Consider the following 17,678-nt stretch of genomic DNA (forward strand, 5'->3'; position numbering starts at 1 on the left):
ATTCACACCTCCAGGCTAGTTGCCCAACACAATGCATCTGAAATTCTCCAGGTGCAACTAACACTAGGTAAGACTGAATCCAAATTGTACGGATCCCCCACCATGCCCCAAGATTCTCACTACACCTTTCTAAACATACTGGAAAATATTAAGATACAACCAAACACCCTAATACTGAGTGATTTCAACTACCCTGCCATTAACTGGGAAAACTACTCCGGTACCAGCACCTTTTCCCAACCGTTCCTGGAATTCATAAATTCCATCGCCCTGGATCAACTAATCCATTGTCCCACCAGGGGCTCCAATATCCTAGATCTGGTCATTCCCAATATGGGAGATAGATGCTCCACACCAGTGGTCACCCCCTCATTGGTCAGGTCTGACCGTAAGCAAATCACCCTTGACATCCACATCCCTCTCCCACCCCCCAGTAAGTAAACCTCCGTAAAAAACTTCTCCAAAACCAACTTCATGCTACTAAAGTCAGAAGTGACAAACGCCATGACACCCATGCAGACAGGATCTGAAAGTTCGACTGCTGAATCCTACACTAACGCACTGTATGAGCACATCCACTCATGCATGAATTGTGCCATCCGAAATAGAACCAAGATGTTCTCATCCAAAAAAACGAAAACAGTCTGGTGGTCCCCTGCTATAAACAAACTATACAACAGAAGAAAGAAACTGTTGCAGAAAAGAGGAAAATCCCAGGATGCAAAAAACTCCCTCACCAGCCTCAGTAAGAAGCTGAGATCCCTCATAAAATCCTCAAAAGCTAGTTACAAAAATAAAATTGCCAAAGATTCCAAAGACAACCACAAGGCATTCTATAGTTATGTCAAGAATCTAAATGGCAATGCTCAGATCTGCTCTGAGTTACAACAGAATGGCATTAAATATATAGATCCCAAGGATATTGCCAATAACCTGGCAGATCGATTTAGTGCCAACTTCACCCCCTCTCACCCCATAAAGTGTCCATCTCAATACCAAAAGATTGCCAAATTCCGGTAATCACGGCCACACAGGTAGAAACCACACTCTCCAAAGCTAAGAATACAGCATCCATGGGACCAGATGACATCCCGGACTGTGTACTACATGAACAACAAAATGAACTGGCAACTCACCTAAGTGTCACATTTAATCATAGCCTCACCTCAGGTTTTGTGCCCACTGAGTGGCGCTCAGCTACAGTTATCCCACTGTACAAGGGGGGATCCACCTTGGATCCCGGGAACTACTGTTCCATCAGTCTGACAAGCTTGATCTGCAAGGGCATTTAATGCATTATCGTGGAACTTATAAACAAAGACATTGGCAACCTTCAAACACTGGACCCCACTTACGAGGGTAAGGCGGTGCACACAACCTATCTGGACCTCGCCAAGGCCTTCGCCGCCATCCCCCACTCTGGAATCATAGATAAACTTACTAAGCTGAGCATAAATCCCTATGGCACTCAATGGGTGCCAACTGGCTTACTGACAGAACCCAGACTGTAAAAGTAGCCAACTCAAATCCAGCTCCAGACAAGTGACAAGTGGAGTACCTCAGAGTTCAGTCCTGGGACCACTCTTGTTTGGCATCTACTTCTCTGAAGTACAGGCCAACATTAAGGGACTCTGGCTAACAAGGTTTGCAGATGACTGCAAACTGGGAGCCATTACTGAATCCCTAAATGATGTGAATATTCTACAAAAGGGCCTTACAGAAACAGATGCCTGGTGCCAGAGCCATGGGCTCAAGCTTAATGCCAAGAAATGTATAGTTATCCCCTTTGGAAAAAAACATGTACCCATGAATTACCACATAGGTGGCAGTACACTAAACATCAAAAGTGTGATGAGAGACTTAGGGACACAGGTGGACAGTGGTCTCACCTTCGATAACCATATCACCACAACAGTCAGGAAATCCTTATATGTGGCACACCTCATCACTAAGGGCTTTTCATCCAGAAAAAAGGAGGTCATTGCCCCACTGTACTCATCCCTCATTAGACCCATTATAGAGTATAACGCCTCATTTGGTATGTACCTCACAAGACATCTGCAACAGCTGGAAAGGCTGCAGAAATACCTCACTGAAAGAATCACAGACCTAAAGCAGATATCATATGCTGACCATCTAAAAAAACTCCAGCTATACTCTGTGGCATATCATCTACTCAGAGGTGATCTCTGCTTAACATACAAGGCCATATCAAACCCTGAGCTATTTGACATACTCCACTTAAAGAAATCCCAATCCCTCAGAGCCACACGCTCCAGGGATCATCACAATGAACAAAACATGCTGGAGGGATAGGTTCCTGACCCAGACACTCCACATACTCTGGAATAGACTGCCTATACATGTCAAGCAGAGCACCTCCTTGGCCCTCTTCAAAAGGAACCTTGATGATTGGATGGGAGATAGGAAATTCACCCTGGGGATCATGTCAGTCACCCTGCTAGACAGGGGTCCAGGGAAGTAAATATTGTGGGAAGAAATATCCAGGGAATTGTTATGGCTAGGCTTGTATAGGCCCTAGGGCAGATAGCCTAGTACCAACCTATGAAGCTATGAATCCCCTAAATCCTCCACATTCATAGTACTGTGTAAAAAAAACAATCAAACATTGTCTCCATAAAACACAAGCATACACATAATCCACAAACACCCTAGCTGTCTAATATAGTCTCCCAAAACCTAATCAACACATGCAGTTAAAGAAAAAAATAAAAAAAAAATGTCTGCATCTCCCATTCACTTTAATGTAGAAACGCAAGTTTACACACTGACTAGGCTCATAGCATATAATTGTTTTACAATACACAGCCTCCGCAAGATAGCATTCTCCAGCTAAATTTACCCTAGTAGAAATGAAATTCCTTCATATCACAACAAGAAAGTTAAAACTAAACAATAAATATAAAACAATATGCTGACTGTAATGAGCCAGTCAAAAAAATGCATTACAGGCAAAACAGACCCAAGTCTAGTTGTCTAAACCAGCTAAAATAAACTAACTTAAACATAAGTAAACTAAAAAAAAACTAACAAATCCTAACATAATTCTTATTATTAGAATATTGGTACCGCAAAACTAGAACATAAAACCACCCACAAAACACATCATTATGCATACATATATACATACATACATACATAAGCACAAACAGACATACATACACACACAAATATATTTATCTATACATGAACATGCAAATTTCATAAAGATGTATTCAGGGAAAACTGATGTAATTAATATAGCTTGCAAAAGTTGAAGGGAAGCACTTCCCTAACTTAAAACATTTGCCAGTGCTGAACATTGGTTCGCAGAGGACTGGTAATGATGATAGAGAGAATATCTTCAGGGGTTCTGTGGTGGAAATGTGAATGTTGTAAAGGAGAAAAATAAACAGTCGATAAATAACTTTACACGCATGCATTGATTCTCTTCCTGTGCATCAATCAATAAATAACTTTACATGCATGCATTGATTCTCTTCCTGTGCATCAGTCGATAAATAACTTTACATGCATGCATTGATTCTCTTCCTGTGCATCAATCGATAAATAACTTTACATGCATGCATTGATTCTCTTCCTGTGCATCAATCGATAAATAACTTTACATGCATGCACTGATTCTCTTCCTGTGCATCAATCGATAAATAACTTTACATGCATGCATTGATTCTCTTCCTGTGCATCAATCGATAAATAACTTTACATGCATGCATTGATTCTCTTCCTGTGCATTCACTGCAATTTGCATAGCATTTTATAGTAGCAGTGCAGTAACATACAGTATCTTATGAAAGCACCATTTCATACCGTACTACTTTCCCAAGTGGGGATAAAATATTTTAAAATGACTTTGAGACCAGCATTTGTCATTGTAATGCACATACACTACAATAAATGTAGCGCTGTTCTATGGTAATAAGCATTAAACAGATTGTGAACAATGTATCACTATTGTGTGATAACTTATTTTGCTTAATAGGCAGTAAACTTAGCAGCACTTTTTGCAATAACTTTTAATGCGCAATGAATAAAAAAAACATACTTCCCCAAGTAGAACTGTTAATTCTACTTTGCATGATATCATTATGGGAACCTAGATGCAGCGTTTTAATGTGTCCAGAAATCAGCATTTGGCAGTATACAGTTGAATATAAAAAAGAAGTGACATACATTCTTAACAATTTAGCTGTGCCATTTGATAAGTGCTACAGTTATTGTAAGCAGTCAGTTCTATTGTGTGTTACCAGTTTGCTCAACAGAGAGTAAAAGCAGCACTGCTTTGCACTGTACATATTAAACACAATGGATAGGGAAACATTATTTTCTGAAAGGACGTTTGACATTGTGTTTTACATTTTATCATGATGAGAAAACCAGCATACAGCATTCAAAAATGCATGCAGAAACCAGCATTTGATTGTGAACTGTTGAATAAAAAATGGGCTATATGTTGCTGGCAACATAACATAATTCTGTGGCAGCAATGTTACAATTTGTGAACAGTTTAGCGCTGCTGTATGCTTTCCTTTTGCATTATAGACAGGAAAGTAGTGGGACTTTGTTTGGTATATATTGATGCAAAACAAATGGGGAAATATCCTTTTGTGAGAGGTATTTTGGTGGTAACAAGTACTGTTCTGGGATACCCAGGATGGGTTCCCAGCTGGAGGTGTAACATTTTACATTGTAGTTTATAGCAATACAGAATCATACACAGTGTTTTAAAATTATTCTAGAAAGGAACTTTCAGCATTGTAGTACTTTTCAAGTGGAGATCTTGCTGTCTGTTGTGTAAAAAGGAATCATCGAATAGTGTTACATTACTCACATTCTCTGTATTTTCCAGTGTCTCAGGAAAAGAAGAATCTGTAAAGAATAGCGCTATGTTAGTAACAATGTGCATGCCATCTTTTTGTTTAACACTACAATGTCAAACGATGCTTTCTGTGGTCATTTTAAAATGACGTACCTTGCTTCTCCATCATAGTTATGTGCAAAGGGAAATGTCACAGCTTGACTCGGGGGAAAAAATGTGAAAAGTATGTAAAAGAAATTAATAACGTAGGTTAAACAGAAATATTCCGAATGCTCCCCAGCCTGGCTAAGCTGCCATCGTTTCTACATTTATTATGATACTTTCTTTCCTTTTTTCAAACAGTGATTAAGACATTAAAAATAAGTCATGAGACTGAGTTCTCTAACCTTACAGTATAAGACTTCATCAAACAAGTGAATCACATATTCTGTTTATTATTTTCTTTACTGTTCTGTTTCTTATTCCTTTCAGTTGTACGTTGCAATTATATCATTTGCTTAAATTGTCTTTTGAATAGGAATTAACATGGTTTCTGCAGATTCTTATGAATGCATTGTCTCATGGGTGGTTACCTACTGTTATTCTGAGTTGATTTTTAACATTTTTTAAGATATCAAGGTAGGGGTTTGTATTACTTTAGCAGAGTGATTATGGTACAATTTGTTTTTAAGTTTAGCTGCAGTTATGGAAAGGTTAATTTATACAGTTTAGTGGTATAGGATCATCCTTTTTGCCAACAGTATTGTTTTCTAATGTGTCTTGTATTTTTTAATTGTAACACAGATCAGATTTCTTATTTGAGGACTTTAGTACAGAGAGGAGTAATTGTTTTCTGCAGGGTTTATGTTTTTTATATGCAGTTCATATAGTTTCAATAGTTTTAGTTAAACTATGGCAGATATAAGGTTGCAGAACACAAATTCTTATTGTCTGGGGAGTTCATCACATGTGCAGTTTGATCAGTTTGGTGAATGATGATGTGCACAGGATGTACATGAATATGGGTCTATATCATATGAGCGAATCGCACAAATTGCGAACGCTGATAATATCGAATGTACCGGAACTCAAAGTGCTTTTTCTGAGATTGCGGTACAGTGAAGAATGGGATATTTGCCCTTTCCTCACTGTAGTGCGATCTCAGAGTTGGAATATATATTTAGCGGAAGGTGTGGGGGCACAGCTCCCACAATAGGAAGTTCAAGGTCCAGTATGTTCGATATTATGAGCGTTCGCAATTTGTGTGATTCACTCATATGATATAGACCCCATGAATACAATTTATACATCATAAAGTGAGGAACACAGATTTATTATACCTTTATCTGTGGATATGTTATAAAAAAAATAAATATATACATCTATACTACACATGCATTTATATATATAAATGTTTATATGCATATGTATGCATGTATGTATATGTAAACATACATATATTTTCATGTCTTGCTAATAATGTTTGGTCAGTATTAGTTGAACACAATTACATAGTGCAGCTTTACATTTTTAGCAGACATTCTGCTGTAAAATGGCAGCAGGTAGCCTGTTTAACTCTTTTTTAATTACTGTGGTAACTGCATTTGGTATCATAGGCAGCTTTTTAAACCACTGGATAAAACATTTCATTTATTACAAATGAAATGAGTTACTACAAGAACATCAGAAATAGGGTTCATCTTTTACCAAAATGCACAGATCCAGCAGAAACCCACTGATTCTGAACCCATTGTATGAGAATTGTATTCATTCATTACACGTGTCACATACACCAGCCTTGTCAAATGAACTATCTGCCCTTGTGAATGTGCAAACAACTGGTGTTACTGAATGAGAGAACTGCAGTAAACCTATCCCAGTGAGTTCATGTGCTGCACCAATGCTACCATCAGGGAGCTTCAATTCAAGTGAACATGAGCAAATGGAAAGTGAATGGAGCTGGAGCTCATACCTGTCAGCTGCTCTGCATTAGGTGTAATGTTCCAACATTAACTTCAAAATCTGTGTCTGAACCACCACTCTGATCTGAACCAAGACAGCTATAATTTATTCTCTTTCACTGGCTCAAAAGCTGTTTCTGGAGCTTATTCTTAACTCAATTTAAAATTATAAAGTGGAATATACACGCACTCTAACAAAAATCTTACATAATGTGATACAACCCTGTATAACCAACCTACAAAAATAGTAACCTATAATATGGCTAAGGTTCTAACTGCACTTCCATGGTAGCAAACCTCTACTAACCGCACATTTTAAGCCCGCTCACTCGCCCCACCTCTCACTACTCTCACTCCTACAGTGCCTCTTAATCCCTCCTAAATGCCCTAGCAACAAGCTATCCCCTCATCCCCCCCACCTCCCCTATATCATTCATTGCCACACTCACATCCACCCCCACTTACTAGCTAGCTTCCCCCACTCACCTATCCATTATCTCTGCCCCACTACACACCTCCTACTCCCCCAACACAACTCACCCCACTCAACTCTCCTCACATTATCACATCTCCTCCACCACTTCAACTCCTCCTCCCCCCATCAACTATCCCTACATCCTTATTCCTATATCAACCTCCTAACTACACACCTATCCATTCTTAGTCTTAATACCTCCATCTTTAGACCTTCCCCCCTCCTGCCTTAAGTACACCTCCTATCCACCTAGTCCTAAACATCACCTACACTATAATTACTGTCATACATGCCTCAGAGGCTCCTGACCCCTATCATCTCCCCTAACATCCAACCTTACCTAAGATACTACCTCCAAAACCTTTAACCACATCCAAAAACCTCCTCCCACCCATAAACTCAACCTAACCACCCCACACACTATCAGAGCCCAACTCAACCACTCCTTGTTCATAGAAACCACAACACTCACTGCGTTCCCAACAAACACAAGCCCAACCTGCCACCTAAATGTCAAGCACCAGAAGCAGCCCAACTACAAATATATGCTCTAAACTAAACATCCTCAAAAAAACAAGGCGCAACGCGGTAACAACACTCACAGAAAACACCCATACAGTAACATGCGCTAACTTGAGCGCATCTATAAAAGCAATACTCTGTAAAAACATCATATAAATCCAAACCTGCCACCCCAACACCCCTAACCTCACAAACGACCACAAACATAACCAAAAACACATTAACAACAAACTCTAACAAACAAATCAATATCACAAACCCACACCTCTTACAGGAATTTGACACCCCTAGAAACATTTCAATATTCCTCCAACAATAGCCCAGCCCCAACACTTGAAGATCTCAGAACCTACATGGCCAATAGAGACTCATCAGCTCACCCTAGAGGCCAATGACCCACCCACACAATAACCTCACCCACCCAAACCATACACTCAACAATCGTAACCAGTAACAACAACAAAGGTACTATAGTATCATCCATATCAATACTTCCCAGGGATTTTATCCAGATACTCTCAACTACCACCTGATCTATATACTCAGACAATAGTTCAACTAACAAGTTCAACCCCCTGACATAACTATAAGAAGCAACTGAAAGCTTGGTCAACTAAGATGACTCTACTAACTAAAGCAACAGAAGCTTGATTGCCTCATACAGACACCTTAGCACTTCCGCCACTAGAACTGGTATGCAAAAACTTTCCACTAGATGAAGCAGTCTCCTACTTCCAATGCCAAATTCCTCACCATCCCAAGGTCAATACCCCACCGTAGACTGGCTCACCAAAAACAATACCACAAATTGGCATCACCAAGAAATAAAACATGCTATTACCAAGAAAACTAACAGGCAAGCACCCAACTCCTGTTTAGGCAACTAACGATCGAGGCAAAAATCCATAAACTAAAGATAAAAGAACTACTACCACCACAACAATAACAAAAACTAATAACGCATACATGAAATTATACACAAAAGTAATCCCCAACAAACAATAACCCCACCAACAAAAAAAATGCAAGCCCAAAAAAAAAACCCCAAAACCAAACTCCACAAAACAACCCTTCACAGATCACAGGATCCAAAATTAACTCCTTCCACCATTTAACCAACAAACAATCACCAGACATGAAACCCACAGACAAAACACCCTTCAAACCCCACTCCCCTTCAAAAACCCTATCAAGACCCAACCTTCCCAATACACCTAAACTTACCAAACACCCTAAGACTACCCAGCACCTACCTTACTGCAACACTAACTACACCTAACAGGCTGCAAGCAGCTGCATACGGCTGCAGATATCCTATCAACGCTATCTATCCCAAAAGCCAAAAATCATATGGAATAATTCACAATATAATTATGGAAAATCTCAACAAGCACCACCACTGAAGGGTGGCTCCACCAACCCATACTATTCCACTCCAGGCTAAAACTAAGAGTGGAAAAACTATATTATTTCATATTCAATCTAAGATCATATAGAACACTCTAAAAATGTATCTTATTCAAGGCTTCACAATTTCACCACCACAACAACTTATCTCCCTCCATCACACATCAACCAGCTCTGAATAATAATAACAACTCATCGTCCCCTCTTCCCTCTTCTTAGACCTTCCCAAGGCCTTTGACATGGTAAATCACAAAATGTTAGTGAAAAAACAAAAGTGAAAGTTTAAACAAGCAAAAGCCCCCAATGGTTTGACAAAGCCCCACAGTCTTAAACAGTACTTACCAAGGGCACACTCTCCTTACCTCCTCCTCCCACAAACCCAGTTATCAGGGAGGATCCCATCAAACTCCCCTTTTTTCCATCTTCTTACACCTTCTTCCCCTAGTCACCAGTTCAGGCTACCTGCATTAGCAATCATGCATGATGTGCAGATGACTCTGCTCTGATCTCCTCCTGCTCTCCAAAACATTACTTCCAACAAACCTAAAACAACTTTGAACACAAGGAAAAAACACCTTCAACAAACCAAAACTAATAAAAAAAAACCAAAAACTAATACTAACCCCCACCAAACCAGAAACACTCACCACACAACATAACACCACAACACATCTCTAATAATACCATCATCATCAGTAACATAAACCAAACTATTAAACCATGAGGGTGTTACGATTGAGGTTGGGTTTGATGTACATATCAACCCATAAATAAGCTATCAATAAAGAAATAAAAGAAAATCTATAGGATCAGATCATTCCCTAACCGCTAGCGCTTAACTCTATTGCATGCTATATCAATCTCTTATCAACCCTTCCTCCTCTCCTCCCCTCTCCTCTCCCACCTCAAAAACTGACTCTCAAATAAACAAACTATACTAATTTGCTATGACCCAGAGACACTACGCCTACACCACGGCCCCACCCTGAAACTCTTAAACTGGCTGGAACTACAACTACAAAGCCAACACAAACAACCTCCAACTCTCCCAGCCCTTAAAATTCCCCACCAATTCTCCACCACTCAGTAACATAATCAGCCCTCCCTCCTTAACAATCGAATCTATTATAAGCACCGCAATACGAGTACTTATGACCAAAAACTACCAGTACTGCAGAACAAATCAAACCCAACTCTGTGCTCTCTCTTAAACTAACTATTAGATAACATTACCCAAGACGCATTGCAAAGAATCTAGCCAGATATTATTAAAACATAAAAAAAAAAGCCACCTTAAGTGCTGGCTATGCCCCTGCACTTGTACCCTGTTACCCTGTACCTGCGACTCCCCTACCCTCCACCCAATCCATCCATTGATCAATCATATCATACAAATCAATCTAGGTAATCTTGCCTTAATTTTCCTAAATAATAATCCTAACTAAGGAACTCTCTCTAACTCTCTCTCTATTTCTACCGTCTATATTATATTTTATGGATGGATACATTCTGCTCTACATTCTGCTCTGTCTGTATGTCCTGTAATTGAAATTATATTGTACTATCTACTTTTTTTTTTTTTTTTCACTTTTTACTTTTAATTATTATTTATAATTGTAATAATTAATTTAATTGTTGTTGTATGTGGAGCTTTTCTCCGGGGACTCTGCTGAAAAAACGGATATATCCGGTCGGGACCATCCGGTCAACAAATGTAAAATAAAATAAAATAAATAAATAAATAAATATTCCAGGCAAAGCAGACAAGTAGTAGACATGTTTGCAATCTAGCATCGACATGGTACTGACTGTTTTTCAAAATAAGTACGCTGTTAATAAAGAAAAAAATTTACAAATAATTTGCTTTTCTGTCTTTCTTTTTGTTTGCTGTAGTGAACTTCTTGATGCTAACCTTTCCAGGCTAAGAGTAAAAAGAGAGAGAAATTAGAGAGTGGCAGGGAGCTTGACATATGAGGTGACTGGCAGCTGGCTGAAAACAATGTTATAGTCATCAGTTTGGTGAACTGCGGTTTATCAGGTAAGGGCAGGTAGGTAAAAGGTAAAATGTAATACAGTTCAGGTGTATGTACTACATAGATTTATTGTGTGTGTGTGTGTGTGTGTGTGTGTGTGTGTGTGTGTGTGTGTGTGTGTGTGTGTGTGTGTGTGTAAGGATCAAAGAGGATATTAAAGGGAAAATATGAATGTTATCTCAAAGAATGTAAAATCGTTAATGTAATGAATAGCATTAAAATGGTAAGTTACTAGATGGCTGTATTGCTGTAAGTAGGAGAATGATTAGCAGTTGCATGTGGCCTGCCTTTCCCATAAGACTTAATAATGCACTAAGGAGTAATAAAGAACATCTATACAACCAGTGTCTTCGTAGTGCTGCTATTAAAAGGTAAACAGTAATGGCCAGGATCCATAAATGTATTAATCCTTGTGCAAACCTAGCCCAAGATCACTATACCCTGTCTAAGAACTAGGATGATGACTGATATTTCTGGAAGCACCCCTTAAGTGCAATTCAAAGACTAACACAACTGCTGCACTATGGAAATGCAAAGAAATATGCAGAAGCAGTGTCTTGCAATTCCTGAAAACAGTATTGTTAGAAAAATGCCCTACACACAACCAGTATTACATGCAAAAATTGGGCTCACTGGATTCAAAACGCAGTCCAGTATTTATTTTGTGTGTCAGTGTGTGTGTGTGTGTGTGTGTGTGTGTGTGTGTGTGTGTGTGTGTGCACGTGTGTATGCGTGCTCGGGTGTTTACAGGGAGTAAATAAACTGACTGAGTATAGTGTTGATGACCTGAAGCTGTGCTGAAATGAAGGCAGGGTGCCTTGATAACTCAAATTGTGTATGATAACATAGACAAATAAATGTGAATAGCATAAGTAAGTGAAGGAAATACTTTGCCTGCAGAAGCAACTCTTGGTCTTACAGCACAGCTAACTGTATGCATGCATTCTACAAGCATGTAAGTGACAATTAAAAGTTCTGTAATCATATTTGTCATATATAACTCTTGAAAATTAGGAAGTGGTTCCATCGTAGAACAGAGTTGCTAACAGACATCTCTTTGACATGCTTTAGACTTTTATGCTGTTTTTTTTTGTTAGGAAACAGGGTGCTAAGTATAAGAGGTACATGGTTTGTGTCAGAGATTTTATTTTTTAATCCCTTAATGAATTACAAGCAAGGCTGGTTATCTTTACATTTGCTAGAGATTCATTATTTTCTCTTATTTTGGTAACCTTTTAGGGAACAAGTGATTTTGAGCAGTATATTCTAATCACCATCTGGCTACTTTTTCTTTCCAGCATTGTACTTACACTAAATGCTTCAACAGAACCCAAAACTTAATGAAACATGCTGAATATTTATTATTTAATGACAATGTCCTTACACACACACACACACACACACACACACACACACACACACACACACACACACGCACAGATACACACACAATAGCCTAATAATAAACAGTGATAAAGGGTCTTAGCTGAACTGAAATGTACATAAGGTTTGAGATTGTTTTTCTTGGGTTATCAAACATTTTTCACCATTTTGCCTTTATCTTTTGTTATTGAAATTTCATCCAAACTTTGAAATAGAAAAAAATGAAACTTGACACACATTGCGCATGCAAAATCCACCAAAACACACACACACACACACACACACACACACACACACACACACACACACACACACACACACACACACACACGCACACACATGCACACACATGCACACACGCACATGGACACACACACACGCACACACGCACACACACACAAATACCTCCTCACATGTCATGTACCTTACAAGTAATTTAGAGGATTAGAAATTTGCCTATAGCAAATTTCTTATTTGTCAGAGGAATCTGGAACAACCAGGGTAAACCCAAGTGAATGCAGAAAAGATATACAGGATCCTCATCGAAGGCACCCTCAGCTGACGACTAAACTGTTGTTTGTTAATCAGGTAAGGGAGCTGGTTTGAAGACCCTTTTCAAGAAAAATCCAAACCTAAGGCAATACTACAGGTAATAAAATAGAATAGAGAACATTTTGTCTTACAAGAACATAGGTTTGTCACTTGGATTATAAACAATAGCAAGAGATAAACATAATAAACAACAGTAATAGTGAAACATACAGTGCAAGCCAGAGGATGCTTGCTCTGGAAACAGAGAGCAAAACATTCACAAGAAAAGGCACAACTGTAATAGCAGGTCAACTTCAGAACCATTAGTATACAGGAAATCTACACTTTAGTCTTTGCAATACTGTGCTGTAAGCCATCATCCCTGAAGCAATCATGTGACACTTCTTTGTGGAGATGATCACATATAGCAGATCTGAATGACCGTAGGCTGTTTATTTTTTTTAATTTCAGATGAGAGTTTTGTGCCATAGGATGGGGCCCAATTTGGAGAAGACTCATTATCCTGTAACAGTTTTGAATGGGGACCTGAATAGTGTAACCCCATTTGACTGACTACTTCTTACAGAATAAGTCTGATGTTTAAGGGGGATATTATCTTTAATGGTAGGCAATAACCATCAGTTAGTATCTTAAATATCAAGCAGCCTAGGATATATTGATCTTTCAATGATAGCCAATTTAATTTTTTTTGAGAAGGATGCAATGATGGATTCGTGGGTCAACAAAAAGAACACATTTGCATATTTTGTTTTCTGTAACTTGAAGCCTTTGAGGACCAAGGGCTGTGAATCTGCACTGTTAAGCACTGCAATATGTAAATGTGTGTGCGTGTATGTATGAGTGTATGTCTGTGTGTGTGGGTGTGCCCCCCCCGTCTCTGGAATCCTGCAACACTAATGAGTATATTTTAAATATATCTTAATTATCAATTTTGGATATGTGGTACATAGCATTCATGTATATGTTTCAAGAAACCAGGAGCAGACAGTCAAAAATGTGAATTTTGGAATTAAAAAATATTTGAGTGCCAGTTGATAATGTTTAAATGCAACAAGGATAGGGACTTTAACAGAGTAAAGCTGTTTTGCTAAACAAAGAAAGCCTTTTGCATACTGAGAGTTATAAAGGGTTTGTTTGTCTTTTCGGTTTTTCCCAGTTAGGGGTCGCCACAGCGGAACTCTGGTCCACTAATGATTGGCAGTAGATTTTTTTTTTTTATGGTGCCGAGTTGCCAGCCCGACGCCCAACCTTCAGCGAAGGCACGCCCATTCACGCATGTCTTTCGGAGGCCACTCGACCGCGGGGAGGACATGCAGACTCCACACAGAAGGCACTCCAGTCGAGAATCGAACAGGAGAACCTCTTGCTGTGAGGCAACAACGCTACCGCTGTACCACCGCGGCTTTTTATAAAGGGTAACCATATGATATTCTGAGACACATTAGTGGCAGTCCTGGAATAGTGAGACTAAATGACTGGAAATGCAGAATTATATATACTATGTCCAAACTTATTGTTTCTCAGAATATTCCCTTTTTCTCCAAGGTATGGCAATCTCATAGTTGGCATATATAAATCTGGGGAAGAGGTGTGGGGGACTTGTCCCCCCACAATCTTGTGTTGCAAAAAGGAATTTTAAAGGAGAACAATTATTTTAACATTCTTTGTTTTCTTGCATATACATGTTTTTCACAATTCCAGGGTTGTACTTATGAGTGTCAGAATTACAATATGGAACCATTATAAAAGCTTGATAGTACAATTATAGTAAAGTTTTGTTGACAATCTCATTATATAATTTACACTGTTGAGTTATCATCTGTAAAAAAATGCCATACTATATATAGTCCTGAGTTAGATTTCATCTTGAATGTTGTGACTCTGTCTAGTCAAATACCAGATGAGTGCTAAGACCACTCCTAAAAACAGATACTTGTGCCTGGTGGGTTTAACTGGTTATTTGGATGGTGCTAATGAGCTAGAAGCATAGGGATCAGAACTCCCACTGACTCTTTTTTAAGTCCTTTTTTACATTCAAGGCGTAGAGATGTCTACCATATTTTGCACTGATGTGTGAATTGCAATGTAAATGTTGCTGCAAAAAGCTAAATTTGTACATTACTGCCCTGGCTTGTGAGGGGGAGGAGATGATATCTAGACAAACATGGCTGCCATAGTGTATCATCTGTTGAAAGCAAAGACTGAATCACGAGTATTGATTTCAAAGTGACAAACTAAACAACACAGAGAAATCTTGATGTCCCAGAGGACAGAAACAGACAAGTAAATCAAGTTTCACTGGGTTTGCCTAAGGGGTCAGAAGAATAACACATGATGCCTTTCATATTGAACCATGGGAAAATAGTGTTTTCTTTACCTACAAAATACCCACGTCACTGAAATTGCCTCCAGAGCCCCCAGAGCATAACTAAAACTGACAAGGTCACTGATTTCAAAATGATAAAGAAACAAACAGAGGCTGCAGGATACAGGAATGCAAACAACTTCATTAATTTTTCTAGACTGACAGAAAGCTTATACTACCCACTAATTATGTTCTAAAAAGAACAAGACAGCAAGAGCACCAGGAAGGCATGCACATTCTTGAGTTACTCTGAGTTGTTATTTAAACCACCCCATCTTGTAAGACTTGAGCTGGCTTGCGTGAGTAGTAGCAGTTCTAAGTCAGCTCATCAAATGCATTTTTCTTGTAAATTCTGATACGTGAACTGTTTGGCTGTTAAAATTGTTCAGGACAGAGAACACATCCTTAATGCACTATGAGCTCTTTTTTAACCCTAAAATATTTTAACTTATGCAAGTATGAGAATGTTGTCCGAGATTTGATTTCTGTGTTTTCAGGTTGGTTTGCTAAAGGTTGACTACTGTACATAACATTTTCCAAGTTTTCCAGGATATAGAATTAGTCAGACCTGACAGCCATAGCTCAAAACACATAGCTAACATAGTTTGGTGGTAAAAACAGCCTGCCCTTTGAATTAAATATAAGACTTTGACCCTTATGCCACATCAGGTACTTTGTGTGCCTTTGTATAGTGTTTTTTGCACCCTGTATGCATCCCTGAGCCTTCTGTGCATTTCCTTTTCAGTGGCTACACATTTCGTCCTGGTTTATTTTCATTTCTGGACTGATGTGTCTTGAAGTGAGGTTATGGTGGGTATTGTTCTTTATTTTCATCTATATTTGTTATACACTTTATGACGACCCACAACTGGACCAGTAATCAAGGAGTCTGAATCCCCACCACTGGCAACAGTGGGGACGTACACTGGGAGGATAACAAGGTATATGCACAGTATTTCCAGATGCAACTTTCTGCATCAAGTGCAATGTCCCTTAAGAGCACACAGAGACCACAGTCAGTCCTGGGCTGGTTTCTCCCTCTTTCTCCAGTTCCCCAATAAGACTCCCCAATGGCACATCTATAGAGTTGAGATCTCAGCTGAGTGGCCAAGCCAAGACCTCCAACACCCTCTCTGTCCAACCAGTGCTTTGTGTCCCTGCCCAAGTAGCTAACACACACATACTCTTTGAGGTTTGATTTACACACACAAACACACACACACACACACACACACACACACACACACACACACACACACACACACACACACACACACACACACACACACACACACACACACACACACACACACACACACACACACACACACACACACACACACACACACACACACACACACACACACACACACACACACACACACACACACACACACACACACACACACACACACACCTGGGAAAGGCTGGTACAGGTTTACTAGCTATGCCCCCTTTTGCCCAGACTATAAGGTAGTTATCACTGCCACCAACCAACTCTTTTCAGCTACCTTAAGGCCCTTAACAAAGGGTGTCCATTTTTACTGTGTAATATTAACATTAATTCAAATGGTAGTTTGACCAAGAGCATGGCTATTAGGAGTGGCCCACAGTGTCACCACCAAAAAAAATATGCAAGTACTCTCAAAACTTAAATATCTCTCACAAAGATCAGCCACAATGAAAGGTTTAAATATACTTAATAATAAATAATAAAAGAACAAGAAAATAGTCAGTATATATTCACAATGACATCAGAGTTCAAAACCGCAGGAAATATTTAAAACATCATTGCAGGATAGTCTCATATAAATAAAGAAAATCATTTAAACTATGCTCCACTATATTCCTGAATGAATCTAAGAGAATTACTATACCCTAGTTAACTTACTTAAGGGCAAGGCAGATGTGGTAAATGGATCTTCTAGTTGTTGTCACGTGAAAGACAGAATAAAGAATGCTGTGTCTCTCTCAGAAAGTTCTCAAATTAATATCTCAAATATTACTGCTGGGATAGCTTGCAGAATGACATAATTTCTTGTCATCTGACTCTATCCCAGGTGAAACCCCCACTGCTGGAAGCTAGCAATATTTAGCATCTACCTGTGAAAATACAGACTTCAGATCTTTGGCAGATACTGGAAGTCATAAAGCAATTACA

General features: G+C 39.0%; 1 long non-coding RNA gene across 1 annotated transcript in view; it reads left to right on the forward strand.

Annotated features, from left to right (window-relative positions):
- Positions 1–17,678, forward strand: part of LOC122798032 — a 186,264-nt gene that overhangs the window by 125,596 nt on the left and 42,990 nt on the right. The window contains exon 2 of the long non-coding RNA XR_006364205.1: positions 11,078–11,222. This is a non-coding gene — a long non-coding RNA (uncharacterized LOC122798032). The remainder of the gene's footprint in view (positions 1–11,077; positions 11,223–17,678) is intronic.

Source organism: Protopterus annectens, chromosome 1.part0 (assembly GCF_019279795.1).
Source record: "Protopterus annectens isolate FY-2018-M chromosome 1.part0, PAN1.0, whole genome shotgun sequence".
NCBI classification, from domain to species: Eukaryota; Metazoa; Chordata; order Ceratodontiformes; family Protopteridae; genus Protopterus; species Protopterus annectens.